The following is a 16,040-nucleotide window of genomic DNA, read 5'->3' on the forward strand; positions in this document are numbered from 1 at the left end:
AGAAAATTAAAAATTAATGATTGAAGACATAGAACAGAAGAAGGGTGTGGAATAGATCTGTCATAAAAACATGTCCTGGCACTCATGAGAGCCACCAAAGGCAATGAGACCATGTGGTCTCAAGTGCAGGGGTTCTACAGCTCTGCCAGAGACAGCCTTTGTATATGCAGCCTGGAACTTTCTCAAACAACTGAATGGCAGGCAGCCAAAGGGAAATGAAAAGACTTGACTGACACCAGAATTTTCCCTGGCACTAAGTCCTCTTGAAAAAAAAACATTGGTAAACTGGAAGAAAGTACTTTGATATGAATATAAGAGTTAAGCTTTCCCAGATATGAATACTCACATGTCTAAGTAGGTATGAATTGTGGGAGAAAGACAGACCATTTAGGGACTGGACAGAAGACTCAGGGTTTAAAAGCAAGTACTGGTCTTGTAAAACATTGTTCTCAACGTGTGGGTCTTGACTTCTTTGGGGTCACGTATCAGATATTTACATTACCATTCATAGCAGAAGCAAAATTACAGTTATGAAGTAGCAACAAAATAAGCTTATGGCTGGGGGTCTGTATTAAAGGGTCGAAGCATCAGGAAGGTTGAGAGCCATTGTTTTAAAGGGACTGAGTTCAATTCCCAGCACCTATATCAGGGCAACGCACAATCACCTGGTACTATAGCTCCAGAGGATACAACACCTTCTCCTGGCCTCTACAAGTACTTGCACACACATCACACACACACACACACACACACACACACACACACACATACACACAATTAAAAATAAAACAAATCTTTAAGGAAAAAATAAAGATCTAGGACGTTTGAGAACTCGGATGCCTACTTCCACCTTCCTTGACTAGGGACGGATAGAAAAGACACAGGAAGAGGGTGGTTAATCAGTGAGATCTGTGTTCTAACTCCCGAATCCCACACTGAGAAGAAGAACCAGGCAGGCTGGCCAGTTGTGGTGCCTGGGTTAATCCTGTCAGATTAACCCTGCTCCCCACACCCATAGAGAAGAACAGGGAAGTCTAGGTAGCAAATGCTGTCTCCTTCTGGAGACTGACAGAGCCTAGACTCCTGCATGGGACACTGACTTTGAAAATGTGTGTGCATATTAGATTTCTTTTGAGTATGCCACTCATTCATAGAAGCAATGTGTGTAATTCCTGTGTGTGTGTGTGTGTGTGTGTGTGTGTGTGTGTGTGTGTGTGTGTTGCTGGTGATTAAGCCAAAGGCCTTACACATACTAAGTAAGTAAGACCTCTACCACTGACCTCCAACACCTACATTTTTTTCAGTTTTATTGATTTTATGTATTTGGGTGTTTTGCTTGCATGTGTGTTTGTTTGTATACCACTTTCATGCCTGGTACCCACAGAGGCCAGAAGAGCGTTGGATCCCCTGGAACTGGAGTTATAGGCAGTTGTGAGCCAACATGTGGGGCTGGGAAGCAAACCCCAGTCCTCTGGAAGAGCAGCCAGCGCTCTTAACCACTGAACCATCATCTGTCCCTACTTTTTTTTTTTTTTTTTTGGAAGCTGAGGATCGAACCCAGGGCCTTGCACTTGCTAGGCAAGTGCTCTACCACTGAGCTAAATCCCCAACCTCAACCCTAAATTTTTATGGGTATATATTCTGTACATTTACATGCATGCTTCAGTGTGATGTACATCATATGCCTTTTTGAAAGAGCAATTCTGATTTGAGATGTTTAGTTCACGGAACTGAGTGAATGGCAATGCATGCATGCTTGGGCTGGAGCTCAGTGGTTGAGTGTTGGCCTAGTGAACATGAGTTCCTGGGCCAAATTCTCAGGGGACATTGGGATAGGGGTAGAGATGGAGGGAGAGGGGAATGGAGATGGGGAGTGGTGAGCCCAATCCCTCCCACTCTGAGACACCACAGCAGCAAGGGACTTTCTGTCACACCCTGACCCCCATTGAAAAAGGTGTATCTACTGACTTCTGTAATCAACTCCATGCATGAAGGCTGTGTGTATTGAATGGAGTGTGTTACTCCTGTCCAGGTGGCAGGGGGACTGCGTTTGTAGACCCTTGTGCCTGTCACTCTCTGTACACTATCAACTGAGCATTGTAAACCAAGGTTCTTTTCTTATGTAGTTGGAAGTACAAAGTTTCAAAAACGGAAAGTCGTGTATTTGTGGGTGGGTGGATGAGTGGAGGGGGGGAGGGAGGGAGGGAGAGAGAGAGAGCGCGCAGTAATAGTGACATGTTATGTATCAGTAGCAGCAACAGCTTTTCCTGGTTCTGCAGCCATCTGAGCAAAATGGTAGAGCTACCAGGATATACCATTTTTTTTTTTTAAGTAAAAACCGAGAGCTGGAGAGTTGGCTCAGTAGTTAGAGCACTTGCCGCTCTTGCAGAAGACCTGGGTTGGATTTCCAGCACCTACATGGCAGCTCACAACCATTTGTAATTCCAGTTTCAGGAGCTTCAATACTGACTTCTGGCTTCTGAGGACACTATACATGCATGCCACACAGACATATGTGTGGGAAAATCACTCATACACATAAAGTCATTTTTTAAAAAAGTAAAACTCATATTCCCAGAAACAGTAAAGTTTAGTTATTCTCCTGGTACCTGGCACATACTACTATTTTTAATATCATTATTAAATTAAACTCCATGCTTCCTTTGGATGTCAGTTTACCCAATGTCCTTGCCCTGTTCATGATCCTGTCCAGGACATCACACTGCAGTGAGGTGCCGTGATCCCTCTGGCCCTTCTATCAGATCCCTTCATTTTTAAACAGAACTTAACCATTGCTGTGATTCCTGCCACAGACCTTGGGCCACCCATCCCACAGCAGCCTGAGAGCACTTACCTTAGATCTGGGATTCCTGGGACCTCAGGATGGGTGGTGCCACCCTGGCTTCTGTGTTTTCCTCTTTGTCCTCTCAGGAACCTGGGGCAGTCTTTGCATGGGAACTCTCCCCAGGAATGCCCAGTTGTAGTAGGAAATCCACCTACATAGTAGGAAATCCACCTACAGAGCTTACGGCAGCGGGGGCCCATTTGGTAGCTCTGCCCTTAGCACACGCCCAGGCCTGGTGCCTTTGCTGCCATTCCAGGGTGAATGACCTCTTGAATGCATGACCTCCGGTGACAAACTGACTCCACTTGACTCAGCATGACCTGTCATTACAGGGTGCCCACTCCAGTCCTCTGACTCTTAATTATTATCAATCGTTAACCACAGAAGGAGTCAAGGCTCTTTCCTTTTATAGCCAGTACTTTCTCAATAGTGAAGGTCATCATAGCAACTGAAAGGAACCATAAAGCCAGCCCTTGGATGTCAGGGCTTGGGAGAGTGTGTGGTCAGGGATCCACAGAGGGTTAAGCAGGCTCAGGAGTGAGGTGCTCCCCTCTATCAGGCCAGACCTAATCAATTCTGACAGTCGCCAGTGTACACATGTGGATCTTCTCTGACTTAAGTAGTGGAAAGCATGTGGGATGGCAGTGTGGTGTAGGAGAAGAGACCAGTACATCTTTGAGCCCACTGAAGGCCACACCTGCGTCTTAGAGCGCATTCATTCAGTAACTGATCACCTGCTGTGTGGATAGAACATGGGCAAGGCAGAGACAGATGCTGCCGGCCCAGGGCACAAACTCCAGGGAGACAACAGGCACAGCCATGATGAGCTGAGTGCTGTCTCCAGAATCCACATGGTGGGAGGAGAGAACCTCCTAGAAGTTGTCCTCTGACTCCACAAGCATCTGTGTCACCTCTGCCCCCACACTCGCAAATATCACAATAATCCCAAACACACGTAAGAATTAAAGCCAACTAGGAAGATGGGCTGGTGAGATGGCTCAGGGGGTAAAGGAGCTTGCTGCCAAGAATGACACCCTGGGTTTGATCTCCAAGACCTCCACAGTGGGAGGTGAGAACCAACTCCTGTCCTACAAGCTGCCCTCTCACCAATAAACAAGTGCTATGACATGCATACACACACACACACACACACACACACACACACACACACACACACACACACTAAACATAGAGATTAAAATAATAAGTAAAAATAAGGAGGTAGGGTGTGGGGAGCCATTCTTTAGGACAGACATTCTGTTCCTCGTTTCTCTTCCAATCTTCCCTTGATTTCCTTTCTCCAGCCATGAGGATAGTCTTGCAAAAGTTTGGGGCCAGGGAGATGGTGCAGCAGGTAAAGGTGCTTGTCACCAATCCTGAGGGCCTGAGTTCAGACTCTAGAACCCACAACATGGAGAACTGACTCCCACAGGTTGGCCTCTGGCTTCTCACATGTGTGCAGTGACATGGGCATGTCCATACATAAATAAATAAGTGGAATTTTAAAACTAAAAGCCTTCTAACTTAGAAGTGGTAATAGATGAACTGTAAAGGAAAGTACTTGGCCACTCTGGTAGCTGTTTTCCAAAAAGCTGAACATTTCACCCTCCCATTGGCAGGGCACTAGGAATCTGAACTATCAGTACTTCAAGGAAAACAAACACCTCCATGGAAATGACATCATACATGGCCACCTGGTAGACTGCACCTGAGCACTTTGGTTTCAGGATCCCCTGAGCTCTTATCTAGTGGCAGATGATTTCAGAGACGTGAGCTGCTGGCTGAAGCACCATCTGCGGAGAGCCTCAGGGCTTCACAGAATGCATAGGTGGAGGCTGGCATCTGGACAGAAGTGGTCAGTCTGCAGTTACAGAAGTCACTGTGTGCTTCTGAGTTAAGCAGAGGATCATTTACAACTCAGACTCACAAACAGCCTGAAAGAGTTATCTCCAGGCCCAGGCATCTTATTCTATTAGGAAACTCTTCCTAAAATGAATGATGAGCTAAAGGAATAACATCAGTGTGGGTGCCAGGGCTCCTGCAAGCGTGGGTTTGTCCACCTACGGCTCCCTTTTTCCTTTTTTATGTAAAAAGTGATCAACTAGGTAACAGACCTAATGAATATAAAGAGGCATTAAAAACAAAACAAAACCAAAAAAAAAAAGACAGATCTTTGATACGTTGTGTGAAGGCCAGAGGTCATGGCTGCATGGGTTCACCTTGTTTGCTGAGATGACCTGGAGATCAGCAAAGAGTCTGAGGTGGCCGGCAGCCCCAGCCATCTGCCTGTCTTCACATCCCCAGCCCTGAGACTAAAGGCATGTGCCACCATTCCTGGTTTTTTCCAGACCTGGTATTTTCACACAGGTTCTGGGGAATCATGCCTGTAGGACAAGTTCTTTACCAGCTGAGCAATCTCGCCAAACTGCAAGACAGATTCCATCTAGGACAGAACTTGCTATTTTATTTTCATGTATAACTTAGTTGACAACTTCCTTCTGGAAAGAAATTATGATGCCTGATAAAAACACTTACACATTTTTCCTGATAACCTCTGAGGGGCTTAAACTCCATCTCCTCCTGACTCCGTCTCCTGAATGCTTGGATTACCGGCACACACCACTGTGCCTGGCATCATGTGTTACTGAATGCTGCGGCCCTTTGAAGAATGCACCCACCCGACCTAACTCACAGTGCATATCTGACAGATATTTGGTGTTCAAGTATGGCACTGTGCACTTAATCTTTTTTGTTTGTTTGTTTTGTTTTTGTTTTTTGTTTTTTGTTTTTCGAGACAAGGTTTCTCTGTAGATTTGGAGCCTGTCCTGGACAATCTCTGTAGACCAGGCTGGCCTCGAAGTCACAGAGATCCACCTGCCTCTGCCTCCCAAGTGCTGGGATTACAGGCGTGCGCCACCACTGCCAGGCTGTACATTTAATCTTAAAACTAAACTAGTTAAAGTGTGCTGTATCTAGCAATGATTAAACTCCCAGGACAGAATAGAGCTGCTCATAAGGCTATTAGACTTTGAGTTTATTTTACTCTTGGACTCTGATTCATCCAGGGGCTGAAGAAGATATTTGGTTACATTATAACCAGTGTCAAGGAGCCACAGTAACAGAAAGCAATGAGGACGATAAATTGAGGTCAATGACATTGTAAGTCCCTAGCACTTTAGATAAAATCAACAGTAAGAGCAGAAGGTCTTTTGTTAGAGAAAGTATCTACTTTGCTGCATTATTTCATACCTCTTACATCCCAAACTTCTCATACTAAAGACATTCTGAAATGTCCCCAGTAAAATATGCATCTCCTAGAGAAGCATCCATTCATGGAGATCATTTTACTTCTGCATGAAGATGGCTCTGGGACACTTGCCAGCCCTACACTACCCTTCATGTGTGGAGATCATGTCAGGGCCTCCAGCCAATGACTATAGATTCAGTTACCTTCCTTCTCCTTCCCAAAATCTCACAAATTCCAGTGCTTCCTTTTCCCCACTCTGGCTTTACCATGAAAATTAGTCCCTCAAAAAAGTATGGCAGGGTATGGGGGTGTTTGTTTGTTGGTTTGTTTTAAGACTGGGTCTCTCCTGGCAGTGCTGGCACACGCCTTTAATCCCAGCACTCGGGAGGCAGAGCCAGGTGGATCTGTGTGAGTTCAAGGCCAGCCTGGGCTACCAAGTGAGTTCCAGGAAAGGCACAAAGCTACACAGAGAAACCCTGTCTTGAAAAAAACAAAAAAACCCAAACCAAACCAAAACAAAAAAGACAGGGTCTCCTTGTGCATACCTGGCTGTCTGGGAACTGGCTATGAAGATCAGGTTGTACTCGAACTCACAAAGATCCTCCTGCGTCTACCTCCCAAGTGTTGGGACTAAAGGCATGTGCCACCATACCCGGTCTGTTGTTACTGCTTAGACAAGGTCTCACTAGGTAGTCCCAGCTGTCCTGGAATTTTGTATATAGACCAGGCTGACCTAAAATTTGTGATGACCCTTTTGCCTCCCAAGTACTGGGCTTACAAGAGCATGCTGCCACAGCGGCAGACTTTTTTTTTTCCCAGTGCTAGAGACTGAACCAGGGTCTTGACACACTAGGTAAGTGCTCTACCACTGAGCTATCCCCCAGCCCTTGCCCTTTTTAACATCTTCCTATGCTGGTCCTGACTGGCTGTTTAGCCCAGGCTGGCCTTGAACTCATAGAAATTCTCCTGCCTTAGTCTCTAGAGCACTAGGATTACAGGAATGTCCTGTTACACCGGCTTCAGGGAACAACCTTGGGCTTGCACATCTCTGCTCTCATATGTGGTCATCTAGAATTATCTCTTTCATATTTCACTTTAGTTTTCTCTGCTGAGAAGATAACACACTACTTGGAAAAACTATTGTTTGAAAGGTAGCGTTAAATTGGTTTCTAGGGGCTGAAAGGTAGCTCAATGATAAAAGATACTTACCACCAAGACTGATGATCTGAGTTCAATTCCAGGAACCTATATGCCTAACCTCTCCCGCCTCCGATGGAACAATTTGTCCAAAACACTTAGAATTCACAGAGCTAGGAATGTTCACACCAACTAAGCAATTAGACACATCTCCTATAGGCTGGCCTGGCTTCCTGGTGACGGCCAAGCTGAGGTAAAGAGCCAGTCTGGAGAGAGGCAGAGAAAGAAATAGCTAAGGATCTTTGAGCCTTGCTTCAGTCATCCCTGGGGCCAGCTCCACCCTGCCTTTCCTAGTAATATGAGCCAATAAATTCCTTGTTCCGTGTTGAGTTCCTCTTCCCCAGGACTCTAATCAGAGACCGTCCTTTCTGATACATGCCCTGAATCTCCTCTACTTCTCAGAGCTCCCCTGCCCCACCAGCAGTGCCCTGACCCTCCTCTGCTTCCTGTAACCCACTGTCCACTCAGCAGGACACACTGTCTTAGACAAACACCAACGGAATCACTTCTCTGCCTGAAACGTCCTGTATGGTCGTCTGACCTGACTTCTCACCATTTCTCCTACTCACGGGGCTCCCTCCCCTCTGGCTACCTTCATGCTTCTCAAGCTCATGCTCCTGGTTTCCTCACTGTCCTTGAATCCACTTTCTCAGGGACTGGCATGGTTAGCTCATCCTTCATTCTTTAATACGGTGGTATTAAATCCGATCTCTTTATTCTTATTATTTTAATCTCTGCATTGATTGATTGATTGATTGATTGATTTAGTGTGTGTGTGTGTGTGTGTGTGTGTGTGTGTGTGTGTGTGTGTGTATGCATGTCATAGCACTTGTTTATTGGTGAGAGGGCAGCTTGTAGGACAGGAGTCGGTTCTCACCTCCCACTGTGGAGGTCTTGGAGATCAAACCCAGGGTGTCATTCTTGGCAGCAAGCTCCTTTACCCCCTGAGCCATCTCACCAGCCCATCTTCCTAGTTGGCTTTAATTCTTACGTGTGTTTGGGACTATTGTGATATTTGCGAGTGTGGGGGCAGAGGTGACACAGATGCTTGTGGAGTCAGAGGACAACTTCTAGGAGGTTCTCTCCTCCCACCATGTGGATTCTGGAGACAGCACTCAGCTCATCATGGCTGTGCCTGTTGTCTCCCTGGAGTTTGTGCCCTGGGCCGGCAGCATCTGTCTCTGCCTTGCCCATGTTCTATCCACACAGCAGGTGATCAGTTACTGAATGAATGCGCTGTAAGACGCAGGTGTGGCCTTCAGTGGGCTCAAAGATGTACTGGTCTCTTCCCCTGCACCACACTGCCTTCCCCTTAGAAGGGGGTCATCTCACAATACCAATTCTCATCATGGTTCTCTGCCACATTTCAAAGAAGCTTTGAGGAAACCCTGAGTAGAGAACAAAGGATGAGTTTGCCTGATGTAGACTAAACAGGCAAAGGTATAAAATCTACTTTCCCCCCCGCCCCCACAGTACCCAGCCTTGGGTGTTTTGTAAGAGAATCACATAACAGACTAATATAGAATCTTCAATTGGCTAGTCTTCTCAGTCCTGTTTACAACTGTCCTAAGTCACAGGAAAAACCAAAGATCTGTGCAAACATAACTCAGTGTGATCTGGACCTAAGAGCGTTTTCTCCATATTGCAGGTCCAGTCAAGGAAGTGCAGATGCTGTATGAATTCTGGAACGACTTTCTAAGGACACACTGTAGATAAGAAGTCAGTACATACTGATTGTCTTTGTCTAGTTCTCCACTATTTCAAAGCTACCGTCTGGCAGTGAGATTGTGAATTTAGGTTAAAACAGCTGCTGATATCCCAAGAGACATACCATGGCCATGTATATGAAGTTCCTTCATTTACCTTAGTTGCCTTGAGACTTGAGTTTAAGAAATGTCTTGTCAGGCGTTGGTGGCGCATGTCTTTATTTTATTTTATTTTATTTTACTTGACTTTATTTTATTTTTTGTTTTTCGAGACAGGGTTTCTCTGTGTAGCTTTGCGCCTTTCCTGGATCTCACTCTGTAGACCAGGCTGGCCTCGAACTCACAAAGATCCGCCTGCCTCTGCCTTACACCTTTAATCCCAGCACTTGGGAGACAGAGCCAGGTGGATCTCTGTGAGGCCAGCCTGGGCTACCAAGTGAGTTCCAGGAAAGGTGCAAAGCTACACAGAGAAACCCTGTCTGGAAAAACCAAAAAAAAGAAAAAAAAAAAAAAAAGGAAAAGAAATGTCTTATGTATTTTCTCCCATAAGTTGACCCAATTACTCAACCTAATTTCCAAAGTCAATTTTGTAAATGAACGAAAATCAGAAGCCGTCATAGCCATGTATGATGGATTCATTTCTCAGCATACTCTGCTACATTTCTTAGGGACATTCTTAGAAAGACTGTCATGTGAGACTTAGTTTAATACATCATCTGCTTTGGTCCTTTTACTGGAGAGCAGATGTGAAGGTTGCTGGCGACCAGCTGTTCAAGCAGGAGAACTGCCCCAAGAGGGAAGAGCTCAGTGCCCTAAGAAGTGCTGTTCCCCAAGTGAGACAAGACACAGAAAAAGAATCAAACCAGCAGAAACTTTCCCCGTGTAGCAGGGATGAGACCTAGGGTGGTCACTTGGACCTGTCTGGGGAATATCAAACATTGTAAAAAAACAAAACAAAACAAAACAAAAACAAAAACAACAACAAAAAAAAACTTTGTCAAAACCTCATCCATGTCTCCTGACTAAACTCATTCTGTTTCCAGATCTAGTTGACTTAGAAGCAGCCCCTGTTGGACCTCCACAGGCTGCATGGGAGGAATGAGCCATGAAAAGACATGCACATATGCACACACACACACACACACAGTCCTCAATAGACAGCTGGGTGAAGATATACATACACATAGGCCCAGGGCAGAGTACTGAGGAGTGAGTATGGTCCTGGTCTGTGCTGAGAAATAAACCTGTGCACTGTGGGAATATATGTGGCTATGATTGGTTTAATAAACAAGCTGACTGGCTGATAGCTGAACAGGATAAAGTTAGGCAGGAAAGCCACACTGAGAATGAAGGGATGAGGAAGGGTGGAGTCAGGGAGAGCTGCTGCTAGATGCAGAGAAAGCAGGGCATGTAAAAGATAAGGTAACAAGCCATGAGGCAAAGCATAGATAAGAAATATTGGTTCATTTAAGAGTAAGAGTTAGCTAGTATCAAGCCTGAGCTATTGGCTCAGTATTTGTAATTCATATTAAGTTTCTGTGTTGATCATGATGGGGAAACATACAGAGACAGACAGCCAAACTAGTGGAAACTCATGAACTATGGACCAATAGCTGTGGAGCCCCATGGGACTGGAGTAGGCTCTCTGAATAGGTGAGACAGTTGTTTAGCTTGAACTGTTTAGGGGGTCCTCAGGCAGTGAGATCGGGATCCATCCCTGGTGCATGACTGGGCTTTTTTGGAGCCAGTGCCTATGGTGGGACACCTTGCTCAGCCTTGGTGCAGGAGGAAGGACTTGGACCTGCCTCAATTGAATGCCTACAGGCTCTGTTGACTCCCCATGGGAGACCTTGCCTTGGAGGAGGTGGGAATGGGGGGGTGGGTTGGGGAGGAAGGCTGGGAGGAGGGAGGAGGGAGGAGAGGGGGATCTGTGGTTGGTATGTAAAATGAATAGAAAATTTCTTAATAATAAAAATAAAAATTAAAATAAATTTTAAAAAAGTTTCTGTGTCAATTATTTGGGAACTGGTGGGCAGAAAGAATTTTCTGCCTACAAATGACACCCAGTGTGGAGCCTGAATTTCCTCAACTTGGAAAGGGGTTCTAGGCATGCATGAATAGAGTCAAACTCGGCTTCTTGGTAACCGCTTTTTCTTGGGTAGGCTCTGCTTTCTAGCAGTGAGCAGGGGCACAGCTCCTTTAAGAGATGGCTTCCTGACTCAGCATTAGCAGCAAAACCCCTGCAGCTCTTCTATGAGGCCCTGCCACTGACCACTTAAATGGGTTTATGAGCAGTGGGCAGCTCACTACTCAGTGGCAGCGTGGACCCAAAACTCCCCAGAGTTGGTGCAGTTAACACCACACAGGTACCTCCACAGTGAGGCTAAGTTCTCAGGGGACCAGGAGGGGAGGAACCAGCCACCAGCACACCTCGATCTAAGTTACACAACAGTTTGGGTTTTGCTCATGCAGACGAAAAAGGTTACAGATGCACAGTAAGGACAGATCCAGACAGAAAGAGCCTCTAAAAGGGTCACACCATGCTTTCTAAAATGTGCTCAGGAGTGAGAAGAGGCAAAAATACTTACAGTTTCAGATTTTAAAAAATATAGTTTTAAAATAAAGTCCTCACAGGTGGATCTCTTGAGTTCGAAGCCAGCCTGGTCTACAAAGCGAATTCCAGGACAGCCTCAAAAGCTACAGAGAAACCCTGTCTCGAAAAACAAAACAAAACAAAACAATAATAATAATAATAATAATAATAATATAAAATAAAAATAAAAAAATAAAATAAAGTCCTTAAAAATGGAATAAAGATGAAAAATAGATGGAGAGTGTGGATACTATATGTTGTGTTGTCTTTGAACATTTTGACTGCTGAGAAAGAAGCAATGTCTACTAAGACACATTGGATTGTGAGGGCCGCTGGACTTCACCAAGCTATATATTTTTTAATTTTTTATTCATTTTATATCCCAGCCACAATTCCCCTCCCATCACTCCTCCTGGTCTCCCTGCCACCTCTCCAACCCCGACCCACCCTCATCCACTCCTCCAAAAGGGTGAGGCCTCCCATAGGGAGTCTACAAAGCCTGGTACATTCAGCTGAGGCAGGACCAAGCCCACTTCATCAAGGATGAGCAAGGTGTCCCAGCAAAGGAAGTGGGCTCCAGAAAGCCAGTTCATGCACCAGGAATAGATCCTGATCCCACTGCCAGGGGCCCTTCAAACAGGCCAAGCTACACAACTATTTCCCACATGCAGCAGGCCCAATTAGGTCCCATGCAGGCTCCACAGCTCTCTCTAGAGTTCGTGAGTTCCTACGAGTGAGGTTCAGTTGTCTTTGCAGACCTCCCCATCATGATCTTGACCCTCCTTACTCATACAATCCCTCCTCCCTTTCTGGCTGGATTCCTGGAGCTTGACCTGGAGCTTGGCTGTGAATCTCTGTGTCTGTTTCCATCCAGATCCAGTCCCTTTCTGTCTCTCATTAGAAAAGAACAAGCTTCTAAGAGATAACAACAAACCTAACAGGAAAACACAGTAAGATTAAACAAAAACCATCTATCAAAGTTGGATAATCCAAAGCATCAGGAAAATAAAAAACCCAAGAGACAGCACAAGAATCAGAGTCCCATTCGTTCACACTCTCAGAAGTCCAGTAAGGATACTAAACTGAAAGCTGTAGATAGTATTATGGAGGACCTGGTGCCAGCTGGTGGAAGGCCCTGGGATGGCTGCTTCGGTCTGTGAATTCACATGAACTTTGCTCAGTTGTTTTAGAGGGCCTTGTTCTCTTGGTTTCCTCTGTCCTCTCTGTCCTCCCCACTCCTGCCCCCTCTTCCTTGGGGTTCCCTGAGCTCTGAGGGGGATGATTTGATGGAGACATCTCATTTAGAGTTATGTGTTCCAAAGTCTGTCTCTCCACATAATGTCTGGCTGTGGGTCTCTGTATTTGTCCCATCTGCTGCAGGAGGAAGCCCTCTCTGATGATGGGTGAGTAAGGCACTGATCGAATCATCATTTCTATTTCACTTTTGGGAGAATTGCTTATCTGGTTTGTTGGGATCTCCTTGTTCCATGGCCTTGGTCTCTGGTAACACCACCACAGCGCCAAAGCCTTTAATACTTGGGTCTTTGGGGAAATTAAAATTTCGAACTGCTATAGGTTGTGGTGATAATGCCAGCAGGATTTGCAGCAGGGAAATCCTTAGTGACTTTGGAAAGAATGGGCAGAAACCAAAGGGCACTAAGTCCAGACCTGAATAGTAATTGAAGTAGTGGAGATATCTTATAAATTGCTCATGGGAATAAGAGAAGATGATAAACAAGAGAAACAACACCCTGACCATTATTTATGTTGTACTATGACCCTTCTGTTCCCATTTCATGTTTATTATTTGGGTTTCCTCCCAGCTCAGGAACAACATTTTTCCCCAGGATTTTTTGGAAGAAGATCTATTTTGTCCATTTATTAACTCTAAGCAGTTAATGTATCTAACATGGCAGGTGCTTCATAACTATCTGTCAGACAACTGAATGAATGGGTTTTCCAAGAAACCAAGAGAGAAAGGAGCTAGACGGAACCACTAATATAGTGTGCACCTGTTTCCACAGCTCTTCCACTCCTGAAAGTGAGGCAACTTCTGTACCCATTGGTTTCCCACCTGTGTGTAAGAAGGAGGAGGGACGTTAGAATCTCAGCATCAGCTGGATGAAAAGTAGCAGGGAATATTCCCTTGATACTACAATGTGCACAATCTCTTTTCCATTTAGTTCAGAACTGTGGTTTAAATATGGACACAAAGACCTAACAGATATGTTTAAGCTATTTTGAAAACAGCAGTAAGCACAAGATATCTGTTAGGTCTTTGTGCTTGGATCCTTGGATCCAAGTCTGGCACATGACGTCTGAAACAAGCCTTAAGGTGCAGGCTAAGCCCTAGCTGCTTTTGTGAAACACTATCATGCATTTTTGTGGCGATAAGACAGGCAGGAGGGAAGGCTGAATCCGAGAAAGGGGCCTGTGTGGCCGACTACCAGTGCAAGGAAAGGAACAGTCCTTGGGAGGTAGGTGCTCCATTGTCCATAAAATATCAATTTACTCACTATAGTTATCTTTCCAAACACATAATTCCCTATATGTGTACTACAATTTACAGATTTTTTTCTCATCAGCATCGTGTGGGGAAAGAATGAGATAGGTGATGTGAACATTTATGAATAGGGGACCCGGGTCTCAAAGGGATCATGACTTACCCAGAACACTTGCTGGTGATGTGTTAGGTTTCTGAGTTAAGGTTAATAAGCACAGTACTAACCCACCCTGGCCTATGTTGGTGCTTTGTATTAGTGTTTTATTTTTTTGTTAACCACGACTTTCTGCATAATGCTTGCAGATTGACTTAAACACACTGAAATGACTTGAGAATGTCCACTGATACCTAACTATGTTTAATACAAGAGATGTTTTTAAATTTCACTTTGGAAATGACTTTGGTGGGAGAAGGTGGGGTGTGGTGGCTTTGAAGGCCAGAGTCTCAAAGTGCACCTTGTCCTTTAGCTTCCCTCATTTGGGTACCATCCAACTCATAACTTTTTATTTAAAAAATGTTTTAGTTCATTTTATATACCAACCACAGATCCCCTTCTCATCCCTCCTTCTGCTCTCCCCAAGCCTCCCACTCCCAACCCACCCCTAATCCTCCCCACAAGAAGACAAGGCCTCCCCTGTGGAGGCACATTCAGTAGCGGCAAGTCCAAACCCTCCCCTCCCCCCATCTCAAGGCTTCACAAGGTGTCCCATCATAGGTAGTGGGCTCCACAAAGCCTGCTCATGCATCAGAGATGGATTCTGATCCTACCGCCAGGGGGCCCCCAAGCAGATCAAGCTACACAACTATCTCGCCATGCAGAGGGCCCAGTCCAGTCCCATGCAGGCTCCACAGCCTTTGATCCAATTTCCATGAGTTCCCACTAGTTTGGTTTGGTCATCTCTGCAGGTTTCCCCATAATGATCCTGATGCACTTGCTCATAGAATCTTCCTCTCTCTCTCTCTCTCTCTCTCTCTCTCTCTCTCTCTCTCTCTCTCCTGGACTCCCAGAGCTCAGCCTGTTGCTTGGCTGTGGATCTCTGCATCTGCTTTCATCAGTTACTGGATGAAGGTTGTATAATGACGGGGTATTCATCAATCTGATTACTGGGGTAGGCCAGTTCAGTAGTCTAATCTTGGGTCATCCTTTTGAATTCCTGTGAATTTCCCTAGTACCAGGTTTCTCCCCTAACCCATAATGTCTCCCTCTATCAAGATATCTCTTTCATTGCTCCCCCACTCCATACCTCCCCCAGCTCCACCATCCCATTCTCTCATGTTCTCATCCCACATCCCCTCCCCTGTACCGCCCCCACCCTGCCCCCAGTTTACCTAGGAGATTTCATCTATCTCTCCTTAAGAGTGTGATCCATATGTCCCTCTTAGGGTCCTCCTTGTTACCCAGCTTCTCTGGTGCAGTGAGTTGTAGTCTGGTTATCCTTTGCTTTACATCTAGTATCCACTTATGAGTGAGTACATACCATGTTTGTCTTTCTGAGTCATCCATTTGCCTGCAAATTTTATGATATCTTTTTTTTTTTTTTTTTTTACAGCTGAGTACTACTCCATTGTGTATATCTACCACATTTTCTTGATCCATTCTTTGGTTTTGGGTATCTAAGTTGTTTCCAGGTTCTGGCTATTACCAATAATGCTGCTATGAACATAGTTGAGCAAGTGTTCTTGTGGTATGATTGAGCATCTCTTGGGTAAATGCTCAAGAGTGGTATTATTGGGTCTTAGGGTAAACTGATTCCCAATTTTCTAGAAATTGCCATACTAATTTCCAAAGTGGCTGTACAAGTTTGCATTGCCACCAACAGTGGAGGAGTGTTCCCTTGCTCCACAGGGGAATGTTTCTTGTGAAAGTCTCCAGCGGGTAATCATAGCTGCTCTGATTTCACAGTCAGCAATGCCCAGAAGACACACATCACAACGATTTCTTACACAAA

Source organism: Onychomys torridus, chromosome 7 (genome assembly GCF_903995425.1).
Source record: "Onychomys torridus chromosome 7, mOncTor1.1, whole genome shotgun sequence".
NCBI classification, from domain to species: Eukaryota; Metazoa; Chordata; class Mammalia; order Rodentia; family Cricetidae; genus Onychomys; species Onychomys torridus.